Here is a 15622-nt window from a genome sequence, read left to right as displayed (position 1 = left end):
GAAGCAATGCTGGCTTAATATTTTAAGCTGGAGAAAATGGTTCATCCTTTAGAGTAATATCTGAAAATATTACTGTAAGATTTCAGAAGCCTAGTATGCTTTCTCTGTATTTTCACAAAGAAATTAACTACAAAATGACGTTCAAGGAGAGATATGACAAGTTTGTAAGATAAGAACTAATCTGACAATAAATGCAATTTAAAGTAAGTCAAAATATAAAAGACATTACTTAAATGATATCCTTGCCTGTTTCTTAGGGAAAAGATGTGTATTTTTCTATACAAGTGTCATGCAAGGCTGTTAAGCGAGACAAAGGAAAGTCACCGAATGGTAAAACACATTGTTAACAATTGCACTGGAGAACTGCACAGGTACAAGACAGTGTCCACATGCATTTTATGCGTTGTACAGGCTCTTTATAATTTCTAAATAATATATGCCTTCAAATTTGAGAAAGAAGAAAAAATACCACTGCATAACTGCACATTTACCACATGGTCCCTTAAAATCACGAGAAACATTTTTTGGTGCCGTGTTGTATATCCTCACTGAGCGGGCAGCAGTAGCCCTAGGACCTGACGGCATGGGAGCTCCACAACCTGCTTTAAGTAAAGCTCCAGGACCAGCTTTGCAAGAATTTGATGAGGCACAGCAGTCTACCAGGTAGGTATGCCTATAATGGCATACCAGTTCCTTCCGGTCATTTGTACCTTCTGCGTACACTTAACCTGCTATACATGGAGGACCAGAGAGCAGCAACCTACACTGCTCCAAACAGCTTTTCTGAAGGCAAAGCCTGGGCACAGTTTTGGGAACACTTTACTCCAGGAACTGTTCCCAAACACCAGTATGGGTAAGCCTGCACTGAGTGTGACTCCCTCTGTCCTACCCAGTCTGTTAACAACTCCTCAACAGGCTTTTCACTCTCAGTGAATGTATCCTCACGCCATTCAACACACAATCCTTGATTTCATGCTATAAAAACATCACCCATGTAGGCTGTTTCAAACGCTCCAAACTTAAAAGAAACAGAGAAAAATTCATTCCCTGAGGTCACAGGAGCAGCACACAAGACCTAGTCGTGGCTCACAGCCAAGTGCGACACAGAATAGATGAATACAGCCTGTCTGCTTCAGAGGAAACTAGCTCAAAGCAGCCGGTGCCACTCCGGTGGCCAGCCAGCAACATAACCCCAACCGTTGTTACTGAGCAGGATGCGTGCAGCCCCACAGAAAGAGCTGGCTTTCGGCAGACAGAAGAAGAGCAATTAGAGTGGATCCTGCTTGCAAAGGGATCTCGTGCTTAGTGCTTACACATTCATACAAATAATTGCATGACTGCATAGGAAGAGAGCATCACACTACAAAAATGCCCAACAAAAAAAGCTGTACGTAACATCGTGGGGTGTTGGGTCATGCAGAGATGAATGCAAGCTCATATTTTGCATACTTCTGTCAAATTTTATTTTTAATCTGAAAAACTGTAGATTACCTTTGTTTTGAGATCACTTACATTCAAGCCAGTACAAAAATTGCACATGTGTGGCTCGGAAAAATTCAGTTGCCAAAGCCTTTTTTGGGGGGCTTTAAACAAGACCAGATCAAGTTTGGGAACAGGAGGGGAACACTGGGCAAAACCTACTTTACTATTTTCACTATCTTTTCTTGCCAAATTAAGTATGGTGTTTTTTCCATTTCAATGATGTCTTTATGATATTCAAACCTTTAGTAGGTGAAGACAGTGTCCTTCTTTTGTCCTTTTTTTTTTTTTAATATTCTGCTCTGTACCTAGGAAAGTAACTTTCTTACACCAGTTGAGTGTAAGAGTGGCAATAATGCACTTAATGCAACATTTAAGGTGGCCCTGCCATACCTAGCTCTCCGAGTATTCATATATACATATTTCATACACTAAGTACGAAGAAGTAACCTCACACACTATTTTCACCCTAAAGTAAGAAAAAGGTAAGTAACTGTTTCTTCCTCCCCTCAGTTCATCTTTCCATCCAGAACCCAAATCTTTCAATTGTCAAAATAAACTTGTTTACATCTTAAAACAAAGTTGTACCAATTGTGGTTCAAGATAACCACTGGCCTTCAAAGCACTGCACAGCCTCACGGTGCTGCTCCCTTTGTTTCCAGCTGTTAAATCACACTAGCAATAACAAAAATGTATTTCAGTAATTCCGGTAGTACTTTTTTTACCTAAATACATAATACCTTGGAAAAAGTTTGAGAAATTTCACTAAAATAGAATCAGCAAAAGATTTAGAAGATTAAATTGTTTCACCAATAATATGAGGCAGGTTTGCATATAACTGAATGCCAAAAAAATCAAATTTTCAAACAGTTAAAGAAATATCAATTTCTCTTATGGAAGTGCAACTATATTAAGAGCACCTCTACAAATTCAACTGAATTGGAACCTCCTACATACAGTTTTTGCTTGATTGGATCAGATGAGGTTTATATTTACTGGACTGGCTATATCTCTGTCCTAAAATCTTGGACGTTCTGGTTTTTTCTTTTTTTTTTTACATGTTCCAGCTAACATAATTAGCTTGTAATAAACTTTTGTACCTGTTAAAATGCTTATCAGTTATCTGTTTCTCATGGATTCTGCACTGAAAAGGACGTTTAGTATTCTAGCCTTTTCTTCTTTATTCTGAGGCCCTGATCGTCACTATGGACAAACTGAAGCACTAGTTTGGAGCATCAGAAGGTCTAAGGTAACAAATGCCTCCAGATCTCCTCTGTATAACCTGCCCCCGAAATAGCAACTACCTTACTATTTTACAAGGTGTTCAAAGAAATTAATTCAACTTTTTTTGTGGGGGAGATAAATTATTCTGCAGTTATATCAATTGGCATCTGAAAAGGTGACCAAGAGACACAGAAGACAGGCAGTGACTTTAGGCAGCAGCAGCAGCATTCGTTCCCCTCCTGGCTTCCCTCTCAGCAAGTTCTCATGCCCTAGGACGCTGAGGCCAAGTCCACACTCTTAAGGGAAGCGGTGCCGAAGGACTCTACCATCTCCCATTGGAGAGCAGCACTGACCCAGGCCACCTAGCACTCCTCCCAGCTGCTCCAAGCACATTTCAGGTGTCAGCACAGACATGGGACCCAGCGGGCAGCTAGGACGTGTCCGTTCTGGTTTGGAAGGTCAGAAACTTTAATTCAGTGCCAGCTGGCTTCAGGGCCCGAGTAAAAAAACCCAGTCGGGTTTTAGTTGTTAGCATACATAGCTGCTTCTCCATCACTCTGCAATATAATATGGCCTAGAGTCTTCAACTTTTGCCAGAGAGATTATTTCACCTTATTATTGCTATTTTGGGGAGAGAAATCAGGTGGGGAAGTGCAAAGCAAGAGGTCAAGACATGGAGTTGATTTCTATTTTGATGCACAACAGTATGACAAGAAAGTAACAACTGTGTAAAACCTTGAAGAACTTCAACATTTGGTTAAGTCCATTTATGCCATCCAGAGCAGACTGATTTAAAATCACTGCCATTTGAAACTGCTAATTTTAGTTTGTGAACTGTATTTGAGAGCTTTTAATTCTGTATTGCATTTGTACTTTCACTGTTTTCCTGAAGCAATGTTGATTTTCATAGGTTGGCAACTATAAAGCATGCTGACTTTCAAGTACACGGACTTATTACCAAATTCAGTGTAAAAACTTTACTAATCAGAAATATGTACTACACAAATACTTAAGCAATTACATCACTTTCTTTATGCAACTGTATATGCAAAAGCCCTTTTTCAAATATCATGTGAAAACTGGCCAAAACTATTTCTAATTTTCTATTTATTTCAACTCATCTTCGTTGTTGTACTATTTTTTGGACAGAAACAGGAATAGGATATGGAAGGAACAAAATGAGCATCTTAATATGTTTATAAAACTAACCTTAAGATACACTGGCTAAAATAGAAGACCACATGTATTCAAATGCTTTTAGTATTGAAAACTAAATGATGTATTTTAATATGCACTATTCAGAGCCAGTGAACAAAAGAGGTTTGTTCTAAGGCCTCCATCTATATGAACAGCAGGACACCATCACTTTCTGAGAAACAGACTTCCCTGCTTTTTTGCTCCCCACTTGGTTTCCTGTACTTTTTCCAAATTTTCACTAACTGGTATAGGGTAAACATGAAAAAGGTACTTGATGTAAAATTTTCTCACTTACTACAGGGAGGCTACAGGCATTTAAAAGTCGTTTATTGTCTTCACAAATTGTTTTGCTAAGCACTGTAGTGTTTAATGGTTTCATCTGCTTTTAAGTTTCAGAGGCAAAGAAACTGGCTTTAGCTCTTAGTTTTAAGTTATCATATTCTAAAAGATAACTAAATAAATCTCATATACAGACACATCTATTAAATTTCTCACACGTAGGCTATTTGATGTTACTCTTTTTTACATAAAAGTAATGTAACTTTGTACACTGCTTGTGAAACTTTACTGAGAAGAGTATCTAAGAACTTTTCAACAGAATCTCAATATTGTCCCATCAGACATCACTCACATTTTCCTTTGCTAATAATGCTATTTTAAAGATGTCAAAAATAAAAACAGACCAAGGCAAGTCCTACGATAATGAACAAACCAGATGTGAGAGTCACCAAAACAACACTTTTGAACCTCAGTGCCATAAACTGGAAAGCACAAAACACAGCAAAGAAAATGTAGCCTGTTCTCAGCAATTTTAAATTTACTGCAAGGGATTCACCCTCAATACTGGGGACGGGACGGGACGGGACAGGACAGGGACCAAACCCAAAACCAACAAACAATGCCTCTTCCCCACCAAATCAGTAACTTAAAGGCTTGAAACAGCTGAAATCTCTTGTACTAAAGTATGTGACAAGAAGCAAACATTTTCCTGAGACATACCAAGTAGGAATAATGGAGAAAAGAGAATCAAAGTCCTCTCCCACCTAATTAAAATCTGCATTGCCAAAAATATGTTGCCACATGAACTATAAACAAGTTTTAATTTCTTACAAAGTTCCCAAATCAGCATCACCTGAAACAAAGAGGCTTCACCTAACAAAATGGACAGCTCTAAGCCTACTTCCCACTAGTGACACAAGGCCAAATACATAGCAGAGCATCCAAATCGCAGTGGAATAAGCTTTATTTTCCACTGAAAGGGGAGGAAGATGAATAATGGCTAAAATCTACTAAATTCAAACATTAGCAAGACACTTACTAACAGAGGGGTACATCAACTGAGAAGTCATTAAGACACTCTGGTTCCAATGTCACCAGTGTGTACAACAGGTTTTAAAAAGCAAACAGGTTCAAAGAATGGATCCATTTTACAGCTACTTACTTGCAATGGAAAATGCAGATACTACCCTCCCTTATGATGATAGGTTAAGGTTCTTGTACTTAGCTGTTCTACCCTCCAATTCAATTGGATATAGCCTTTCTGTTTTCTCTCTCTCTAGCAAACACGAATAAACAAAAGAACATTTACTGGTGCTTCAAGAGCCCTTCCCCGATGTCAGATCACAGAACAGGAACCCGAATCTATTAAAAATCTGTTTACCAATGAAGAAACAGAAGCCAATTCAGGATTCTTTTTGCTTTATACAGAAACACAATCACATGGGAAAAACACCCCGTCAATTCACATTTAATTTCAGTTACAGGTACTTAACAGATTATGAAAAGTTAATATGATACCTCAAAATTTTGCTGGAGTTTTTAAGAGCAGACATGTTCAGAAATATGTTCTGTTGTATGTTTAAAAAAAAAAAAAAAAGATTCCTATTCAAAGGCTGAACCTACTAGAACTTTATTCAAAGGCAGGATCTGCTGAAGTTTTATTACAGCAAATTACTGGTACTAAAATGTGCCACCTTTGAGAGGATTGCTGGTGAAAGCTCCCCTGCTGGTGATAAAAGCTGACATAGTGGCATAGATAGGACTTACCTTGATCCCCAGCAGATAGCAACCTCTGAAAGCCAACAGCACCCAGAAAAATTTAAAGTTGGTGTCAAACTCTCTATTATACTTTAGTATTTTACCCAACAAAAAGCTAGGTTAAGAAAGAGAAAGAACAGATATTTTAAAAGGCACCTTTCCACTCCTCTCCTTGATTGTGATGTGCATCTCAGCTATAGATTACACCTCAGTGTTAACCTGTTCTTTCAGGAAAAAAGGCATCTCCTTCAACCTGCCTATTTGTCTGCAAAATAAGATATTTTCCAACACGGTTGTATCATGTGTCCAGACACACCACACACACTGAAAAGTATACAATTAGAAGCTACTTACCAGTAACTAGAGTTTTGAGTGATAATTCATATGCTCACCTTTAACTCTGGGAGACTCCCCTCAGCACTCCCCACAAAACACAGTTACCTTGAAGCAAATTACAGGCTATCACATCGATAGGAATGCCACCCTGTCAAGTAGGGAAATCGTCAAGAAACCATGCTCAACAGCACAGTGCTCGGTGAAGGCTCCTGTAGTTAGTTGCCCACTGATGTCAAAGATGGGCCCATTTTTTAGACAAGGCCACCAACAGACCTTGAGCTCTAACGGACTCGCTCAGATTCCTCGGACAACTCTACCTCAGCAGTTTCATAGTGTAAGCTCATAAAATCCGTAATCCAGTTCAACAGCGCTTGTGCAGAGGTAACTATGCTCAGATCTCCCAGCAATGGAGATGAGCAGTCTTAGGGAGTGAGGCTCAGTCCTGTGAATGTCAAAAGACAAAGCCCACTTGTCATCCTGGAGATGCTATCTTCCTTACATGCCTTATGACACTGGCTGCAGCAGAACTGAAAAATATCAAGACATTTCCCCTAGAAAGATAAGCAAGACCTGCCCCTAAATAAAATTTTATAGAGCTAATGGATAATCTGAATTGTTCCAATTCATGCAGATAGTCCAAGACAAGAAACACAGAGACTTACAAAGTTAGCTCAGCTCCAGAAGAACATCAGGAAGATAACTACCCACAACTAGTTGGCCAGATGAGTACATCTAGCAGACTCTTTCTTGCTCCTTCTAAGAACCTCCCACCATTGTGACAACATGCTTCTCCCCGGTATGAATGTTACACAGCATCCGAACTACGCAGAACACCTTACACATCAACAGCTTCTGTAGAAGAGGAGATCTGGAGATTCTGAACGGCTGGTCCCAGGAAATTCGTGGAAATGAAATATCTTGGCGATGAAAAACAAGTGTTCTTTAGAAGATGAAATTAAATAGGATATTTGTTAGAAGCAAGATTACCTCAACTCCAAGAAATCAGGAGACAACCCAGGACTCAGGCTGTCCCTAGGAGGAAAGTAGAAGGCACCTTCTGCTGTGTCACGAGCTGAAAAGATCAAGGTTAGGAACTCCTACATCAGACATCAACATCATTTGACCAGACCTCCAGGACACTATCTGGCAGTCTGGTTTATTCAACCCTGTAGACAGGCAGACTAATGACAGATGATTCCGGAGTCTACAGAACCAGAGCCAATAATCAAGTGCTTTCTGATGCAGATGAGAGGCTGTTTCATCACCTTTCTAATAATGTTACTCATCATCCGTGAACGGCAGGTCCACATGTGACGAGAGATGGCCTAACAAGTTTTACTTGCAATCCGAGCTCTAACACATAGCTGCAGAAGTGTCTTGGTTTCAGCTGGGATAGAGTTAATTTTCTTCTTAGTAGCTGGTACGGTGCTGTGTTTTGGATTTAGTGTGAGAATAATGTTGATAACACTCTGATGTTTTAGTTGTTGCTAAGTAGCGCTTATCTTAAGCTAAGGACTTTTCAGTTTCCCATGCTCTGCCAGCAAGCAGGTGTGCAAGAAGCTGGGAGGGAGCATAGCCAGGGCAGCTGACCCGAACTAGCCAAAAGGGTATTCCACACCATAGAATGTTATACCCAGTATATAAACAGGGAGGAGTTGGCCGGGAGGGGCAGATCACTGCTTGGGCATCTGTCAGCGGGTGGTGAGCAATTGCACTGTGCATCACTTGTCTTTTCTTGGGGTATATTTCTCTTTTTTTTGTTATATGCCTTTTCATTACCATTATTATTATTGGTGAGCATTGTATTTTATTTTACTTAAGTTATTAAACTGTTCTTATCTCAACCCACAAGTTTTACCTTTTTTTCTGATCCTTCTCCCCATCCCACTGGGAGGGGAGAGGGTGAAGCGGCTGCGTGGTGCTTAGCTGCTGGCTGGGGTTAAAGCACAACAAGAAGTTTTTCTGGTGACTAAAGATCCTGTCTTGCAGGCCTTCCAAACAGGCATTGGAACAAGTATCCATTATCTAAATAACCAAAGAGGCTGAAGCCGCAAGCTGTCATGCACGCTTTGAGAACCCCTACACTGCTAGTCTTTGGACCCCAGGGTTTAAAGATAACGCACTCTTTTTGATATTCCATTCATAGGTCAGATATCTAGGTAAAAAAACAGATGTCCCACCTCCTCTAAGATAACCTGCCATTGCAACCATGACTTTTTGACTATCTTTAGGTCTACAGAGTAGCTGAAGGGAAGGACCCCAAGAGGCAGGAGTCCTGGTTTGTAATAAACTGCAAGTACTGTTTTTGAAACAAATTAATATTAAATAATCAGTGTCATTAGCTATGTAATCTTTTGGCATGAGCTCAAGACAAAACAAACAGCAAAGGTACATCAGTCTCTGTTTGGTGCTCTTTTTGGAATTCCTGGGCTGCAGTGAGTCATCCACGTCACACTTTGAGAAGGATCTCAAAAGCACCACATACTCTGTGGGCAGAGCTTCTCTGTCCCATATAGGCTTAGGCTCTGAAGATGGACCTAAAGGAAAATGGAGATGTCTCAGAAGCAGAGGTCCTTGAAAGCAACAGCCTCATCTCTTGATCTTTTGTGCAAGCGCCTTGTTCTAAAGTAAGGTCTTTTCCTTTCATTCAAGGTAGCTGATACTGGCTCTGAAGTTTTAGCACAGTGACTGAAGGTTTATGGTGAATTTCCATGATGAATTTCGTGGAACCGTTCAGTTGCAAACAGGATAAATCTAACCATACATTCACAACACCTGGAGCAAAGCTGTTAGTAGAAAGACAGGAATCAGATCAATGCCACCAAGAGTTCAAGCTGAACAGTGCTGCTTGAGAGCTATTTCCGCCCCCTCCCCCTTCCTCTGACTATGCTATTGCTTCATCAGAGTCACGATAGCATAGACATCACTGATGAGGCTGGAAGGACTAGTGGATAAATACTCTAGGGATACAACCTCAACAGTTCACATGTTTCTCCCAAGGAATTACACAGAGCAGCTCATCCATGGTATTATCGACATCCAACCGAGCTGGAGTCCAAAGTCAATAAAGGACACAGACTGTATAAACCCCAAGAGTACCTATCTCAATGTACTCCAAACTGGAAGGAAATGTAAACTGAGCAGTTCTTCCATGACTGTGTCACTGCAGTAAAGAATACTTTACTGTAAAGAATCTGTACACAACAGTTGTGACTGAAAAGAGAGGTGCAAAGGAAAAATGGCCTCACACACCCGGAGGAGCCCCTCTACCAAGAAGAAAAATTTAATGTAGAAAGGGTACCACAAGAATCACCAGCTGGTGGTCTTAATGGGGGAGATCCATGTAAGTCAGAACACCTCTGCAGCTGAAAAGATCCAGGAGTACGGAAAAGTGCTGCACCCTATGCACCCACATGGGAATGAACTCTAGAAGTTACTACAGAAGGGCTGCAGACACACATTCACTCAGAGTCAGAACAAATGCGTACCATCACTCAGACAAAAACATACCAGCTTCCATTTTGTTTGGGAAAACGAGTATTTACTACTATACTTTACTGAGCTGCTGATCAGAAAATGAAACATTTACGGGGTGAGTTAAATTCGCAATAAATCAGAAAAAAGAAGTTAAAATAACCATCTTGACTGCTACTCTGTTTCACCCATCCCACTTTTAGTTGGCCAAAGACTTCTATACATCACCTCGGGCATCACCCTAAGTTGTTGCAGGTATTTAATGCCCAGATACTATGCATCTTTTCACTTCCTGAGAACCAGAAGCTACACCAACGTGCCTGCTGGGATCTGTTAGCAAGATGTCCAGTCAAAAAATGTGTAAAATTCTTCCAGCCCATTTACAGTTGTGTATCACTAGAATGCTGGAAGTCAACTTCAGTTACTCCACTGCATTTTTTTAAGATCAGAACTACTCTTTCTCAGATTGAAGAACAGAGGCTTTCTAAATGCGTAACCAAGATCCAAAATACAGAACCAGAAAAAGAACTGAAGAAAACAGCTTGTTCGGTACCTACAAAGTTTTCCAGAACCTGGTTCACACGTCAGCATGTCTGACTAATATTTACAGTGCTACCAAGATGAAGAAGGCTGAACAAAGGCCAAATTAAAAAAAAAAAAAAAAAAAAAGTACTATAAAAACTTCTTCAGTGAGTCATTCAAGCAGCGTAGCTTCCAAGGTCTGTTATTTTAAACTTAAATCCACATATCCACTGAGCTGAAGCCAACCCTTTTAAAAGAACAAAAGGACCAGATATTGGCAACTCAAGTATCATTTACTTATTTTTTTGTATTTTGAAGACATAAGGACAAACATATGCTTTGATTATCATAAAGCACCAAAACCACTGCTAAAACATTTGCTATCACAGAAACGTCATAGTAACTTAAGTAGTTTGAGTCAAAATTCTATTGGGTTTGGGGAAAAAAAAAAGTCTGATCTGATTATTTTTTGCACGTATCATTCCACTAGAAGACCTGATGCTAGATTTTCAATTAGCCATATAACTCAGCATTATTTTTCTTCTGAAGTGAACTGTCCATCTGCAACTTCCTCCTTGATGAACATGCTCTGCACAAAAAATGAATAGTACCAATAACTAAATAAACAAACAACTACTCCTTGCTGCTCATGAGCAGGTATTACCCTCAATGATAAATACAGTTATCACTTAAGGAACAGAGATCAGCTAGTGATGAAAGTAAGAACGTTTAATAAAACCTACCCACAGTTGTTATTTGTTGCCAGAGGCAGGCTTATGATCATCATGTACCTCAATCATGAAAAGAAGGGAGACTGGACACTCCTGTCTCCACAATATCTTTGCATAATCCTGCACCTAACTGAAAATCAAACATGGTTAAGAGTCCTCTCTACCACTACAGGTTATATGGCGAGATGTCCACTAAAAAATTGTGGAACTGTGCTAAATTTGTGGACTCTTCAGCCCTGCAATACCTCTGAGCCCAAAAGCGGAGAAACCACTCTTTCGGAGCAGGAATTTGCACGTCACGTGACAAAGACAATACAGGAAGTCTCATAATGGCATAATAGCAGAGATGACACAAGGTTTGCTGCTGCCACCCCAGACAAATTAAAAATCAGTAGCTTGTCTTCTGATTCGTCACTGAATTGTCAATAATGCCAGCGACTTGTCCCTGGACAAAGCCGAGGCTCCTAGTTCCCGCTGTGTTCTACAATCGGGGGAGCCACAGCATCTGTCACCTCTGCGAGAGGCACCATCTCTCAGCGCAGCCTGACTTTAGAATTCGAAAGGGGCTTCTTACTCCTACACACGATATAGCTATTCAGGTGGACTGGACTGCTGTTTGTAACCCTGTCTTTGTAAAATGATGCTTGAATATTGTCTGCTGGTAGACATGCCTTATGTTTTGAAGACTACCATTCCTCGTCTTTAAAAGGTGGCTGACACTGTGCCTTAAACCAAATCCTTTAGGGCATCCCTTGCTCCCTGTATCCCACAGCTTTCAATAAAGACTGTTTGCATACAAACATTTACAGGTGTGACATACAAACACTCTTACAGGTGTAAGAGAAGAAGTGAACAACAACCAAGGTGGCTGAATACTCTGTACAGTAATTTGTTTCAGAAACTTGGTAAATTTCAGCTGGGGTAGCACATCATAGAATCATCCAACGGTTTGGGTTGGAAGGGACATTAAAGATCATCTAGTCCAGCCCCCCTGCCATGGGCAGGGACACCTTCCACTAGACCAGGTTGCTCAAAGCCCCATCCAACCTGACCTTCAATGTTTCCAGGGATGGGGCATCTACCACCTCTCTGGGCAACCTGTTCCAGTGTCTCACCACTGTTATTATAAAAAATTTCTCCCTTACGTCCAGTCTAAAGCTACCCTCTTTCAGTTGAAAACCATTGCCCCTTGTCCTGTCACTACAGGCCCTGGTAACAAGTCTCTCCATCTTTCTTATAAGCTCCCTTTATATATTGAAAGGCCGCAATAAGGTCTCCCCGGAGCCTTCTCTTCCGCAGGCTGAACAACCCCAACTCTCTCAGCCTTTCCTCGTAGGAGAGGTGTTCCAGCCCTCTGACCATTTTTGTGGCCCCATCCTTAACTGTAAAGCCTAGCACATCCCACCCAAGTTTAGTTCAACACTGAACTTTGTGGGACTGTCTAAAAAAGTACTAAGAATCTGTGTGGATAAGTGCTTAATGCAAAAAGGCTTGCAAACCTGCGGTCTGTTTAAGGATCCATTTAGAAACATCCTGCATTTGCCAAGCTACTGAACCAGGCTCAGGTATCTTACAAATATTGCTGCGTGCCATGATACTGTTAATTTTAGTTCTCTGGAGCCCTCCAGTGGAACGAACTCATGAGAATAGCCACAAAACCCATGAAACAGCACAAATATTCCACAGAGACATTTTATCTGCAGGAGCCAGGCTGCTGACACAGTCAACTACCAAATCCTGGTGCACGTGTTGCTTCCTAACTAGGTTACTGGCTAAATAAGTAGATCTTCTCCCCTGCGCACCGAGGGGCGTTGCTTCACTAGCAACGAGCAGCGTTCCTTCGGCAGGTCCAGGGCCAGCTGCGTGCTCTCCCCCCCGGGCCCGCATACGTGCGCTCCTCACGGGCCTCTCCCGGTCACCCCGCGGGGCCGACAGCACCCACGGCGGCTTCACCCCCGGCAGAGGCGGCGCCGGGCGGCCCCGGGCCCCCCGCGCGGCCCTGGGGCATGCGCACTAGCAGGTAACGGGACCCGTCCCCGGCGGTCACCGGGGACCCCCCCTCCCCGGCGGGGGGCGGCGGCGCATGCGCGCTGGGCGGGAGGGGGGTCCCGAGGGCTCCCCGGCACCGGCCGCCCCTCGTCCCCCCGCGCCCCCGCCGCGCATGCGCAGCGGGCCACCCGGGCGGCGGGGGAGGGCGAGGAGCTCGAGTCTTCCCTTCTCGTCCAGGCCGGCGGTTTCTGCTCGCGGCCGCGCGGCGCCGCCGGCTCCTCACGCCCGGCGGGGAGCTGCCGCCACGGCGCGCGGCACCCTCCAACGCCTCCCGGCTCGGCTCGGCTCGGGGAGGAGGAGCGAAGGGGAAGATCGGGTCAGCTCGACACCCGCCGGCCCCCCAGGAGCGCTGGCGAGCGCAGCCTGCCCCGCTACTTACACTCTCCCCCGCCTCCCGCCGCAGGCGTTGCCGCTACTACCGCGCCGCGGCCGCTTTCTCCCCTCTTTCGCTCCTCGTCTTCACGAACAAGACAATATGGCGCCTACTGGCGCTCACCCGGAAGTAAAACGCGTCACGGTGTTGACCCTTGCCTGGAACACGCGAACGCCTCTCGCCACCATCTTTGCTAAGGGCTCGCGGGCGGGCGGGCGGTGCCTCCCTTCCCCCCTCCCTCGGTGGGAAGCGGCCGGCCGCGGGCAACGCCACGCCGCCGCCATCTTTACTGTGGGCAGCCATACAAGTTCCTGTCGCTCGCCGCTCTCCATGGCAGCCGCGGCGGGGGAGGAAGGCGGGGTCGCCCTCCTGCCAGCCTCCCGCTGCGCGGGGAGAGACCCGGGCCGGCAGCGCCGCCCCGCCAACGGCCGCCGCTGAGGGGCGCCGAGGCCCTGCCCCGCCCCGCCCGGCCCGGCAGCCGTGTGCCGCCGGCGAGGCCCCGCCGGGACGGCCCTCCCTCGGCCCACCCACCTGCGGGGCGCCGCGGGGCTGGAGCGCAGCAGGGAGCGGTGGGAAGCAACCGGGATTCACCTTCCCGCCTGCACGCGTTAGTGTGAGGAGACCCATGGGAAGCTCGTCAGCTCTGTGGCCTCCACAGGTAACTGCTAGTCAGAGAGTATGATCCATGGTTCCAGTGCGGAGCGTGGAGTCTACATGAAGAAGTATATAAAGCTACTTCATTAAGTGGATGTAACTCTGCGCAGTGATACTGCATTGAAATATACAAGTAACTTACACGTTGCATAGCTGCAGGGTGTCGGCATTCTAAGTAAGTCAGGTCAGTGTATGCATATCTGGAGCTTTCATGGAGCAGGACAATTCTTTAAGTAGTTTATTCAGAATATTGAAATTAACTTTTAAGTTATGAGATTTACCTTGAAATTATCATTGTATTTTAACGTATGAAGATGAACCAAAATCATCCTTGGTAAATAGCTCCTCTTGTATCAACACTGGGGTTGATTCTGTAGACAAGGACTTAGTGGTTGCATTGCTTTTTGTGGAACAGAGATTTTCATTAGCTAGCACATTACTTCCCGCTGTGATCACTGCCTTTCCTTCCTTTAGTGTCATCTGATGTAAATGCCTGAAACAACCATAATCTCTTTGATCATTGGATAAAGTAACATTAATACCCACATGGAGTAACAGAATAAATTAACTTTTGTAAATCTGTAGAAAATTGAAAGCTTCAAGAAACTTCTGCTTTACTTCATGTAATGATTTCATTGTAAGATTTGTTGGTGCCACTTACGCTACATATTACTGTTAACTGAAGTGTTCTAGACTATTCCCTTTTTGTGTCACAAGGAATGGCTGGACTGAGAACGCTTTCCATGGACAGAAGTGTTCTGGAAGTTTTAAGGCTGTCCAGCATCAACTGACGCACAGCTGGAACCCTGGAGTGGTACTTCTGGATGGGCAAGCTTTAAGCTACTGCTGAAACTGGGGATGTGAGGGGGGACCCGCTCTTGGTCCTGGTCTTATCACAGAATTACAGAACTTGGTTCTTGTAAAAGGAACAACCTGTCTCTTAATCTATAACCTATGCCACAGATGGTCAGGCAGGGGGAAACAAGTGGTGTAGCTTAGGTGTTCAAGGATATGGACTCATCTCTGGGTAGTTCTTCCAAGTGCAGTGGTGACACAAGATGAAAGGAAAAAATACTCTCTCTTTAGTTGGGAAAAAATGTAAGCTTTGTGAACTCAATTGTACAACATACAGATTATATTTAAACAATATAGTTTTCCAAATGGTTGAATGTTTTATTTATACATTTGTCAAATAATATATAACATAGATGAAAACACAAAATGAGTAGAAGACAAATGGCAGGTTTATTCTGAGAAACTTGTTAAAGCACCTAGGATAGATTGGAAAACTGATCAGACTTTTGTTTGTTTTTTAAATACAGTCTGTGTTTAACGCCCTGTTTGCTTAGTAATATTTGGAATTAGAAATCTACAAATAAAGTGTACAATGTATCAGTACTGTAGTAAAATTCTAAAAATATTACTTGTTATTTAAATACCTGCAGAGTAGAGTTAGACTATTAGTTCAAACAGATGAAAAAAGTAAATGAATGAAAACAAGATGAAAAAAGTAAATGAACAAAAACAAGATGAAACTTTTAACATG

The 15622-nt window shown here is 43.0% G+C and overlaps 1 protein-coding gene across 3 annotated transcripts in view; it reads right to left on the bottom strand.

Annotated features, from left to right (window-relative positions):
• PNISR (PNN interacting serine and arginine rich protein) overlaps nt 1-13482 on the bottom strand; it is a 30983-nt gene extending 17501 nt beyond the window's left edge. For all 3 annotated transcript variants that reach the window (XM_050893083.1, XM_050893082.1, XM_050893084.1), the window contains exon 1: nt 13429-13482. The gene's annotated coding sequence lies outside the window, so the exon portion shown is untranslated. The remainder of the gene's footprint in view (nt 1-13428) is intronic.
• Between the last annotated feature and the right edge of the window lie 2140 nt (nt 13483-15622).

The sequence above is a fragment of the Gymnogyps californianus genome, chromosome 3, assembly GCF_018139145.2.
Source record: "Gymnogyps californianus isolate 813 chromosome 3, ASM1813914v2, whole genome shotgun sequence".
Lineage (NCBI taxonomy): Eukaryota > Metazoa > Chordata > Aves > Accipitriformes > Cathartidae > Gymnogyps > Gymnogyps californianus.
This window is presented reverse-complemented; position numbering and strand designations above follow the sequence as displayed.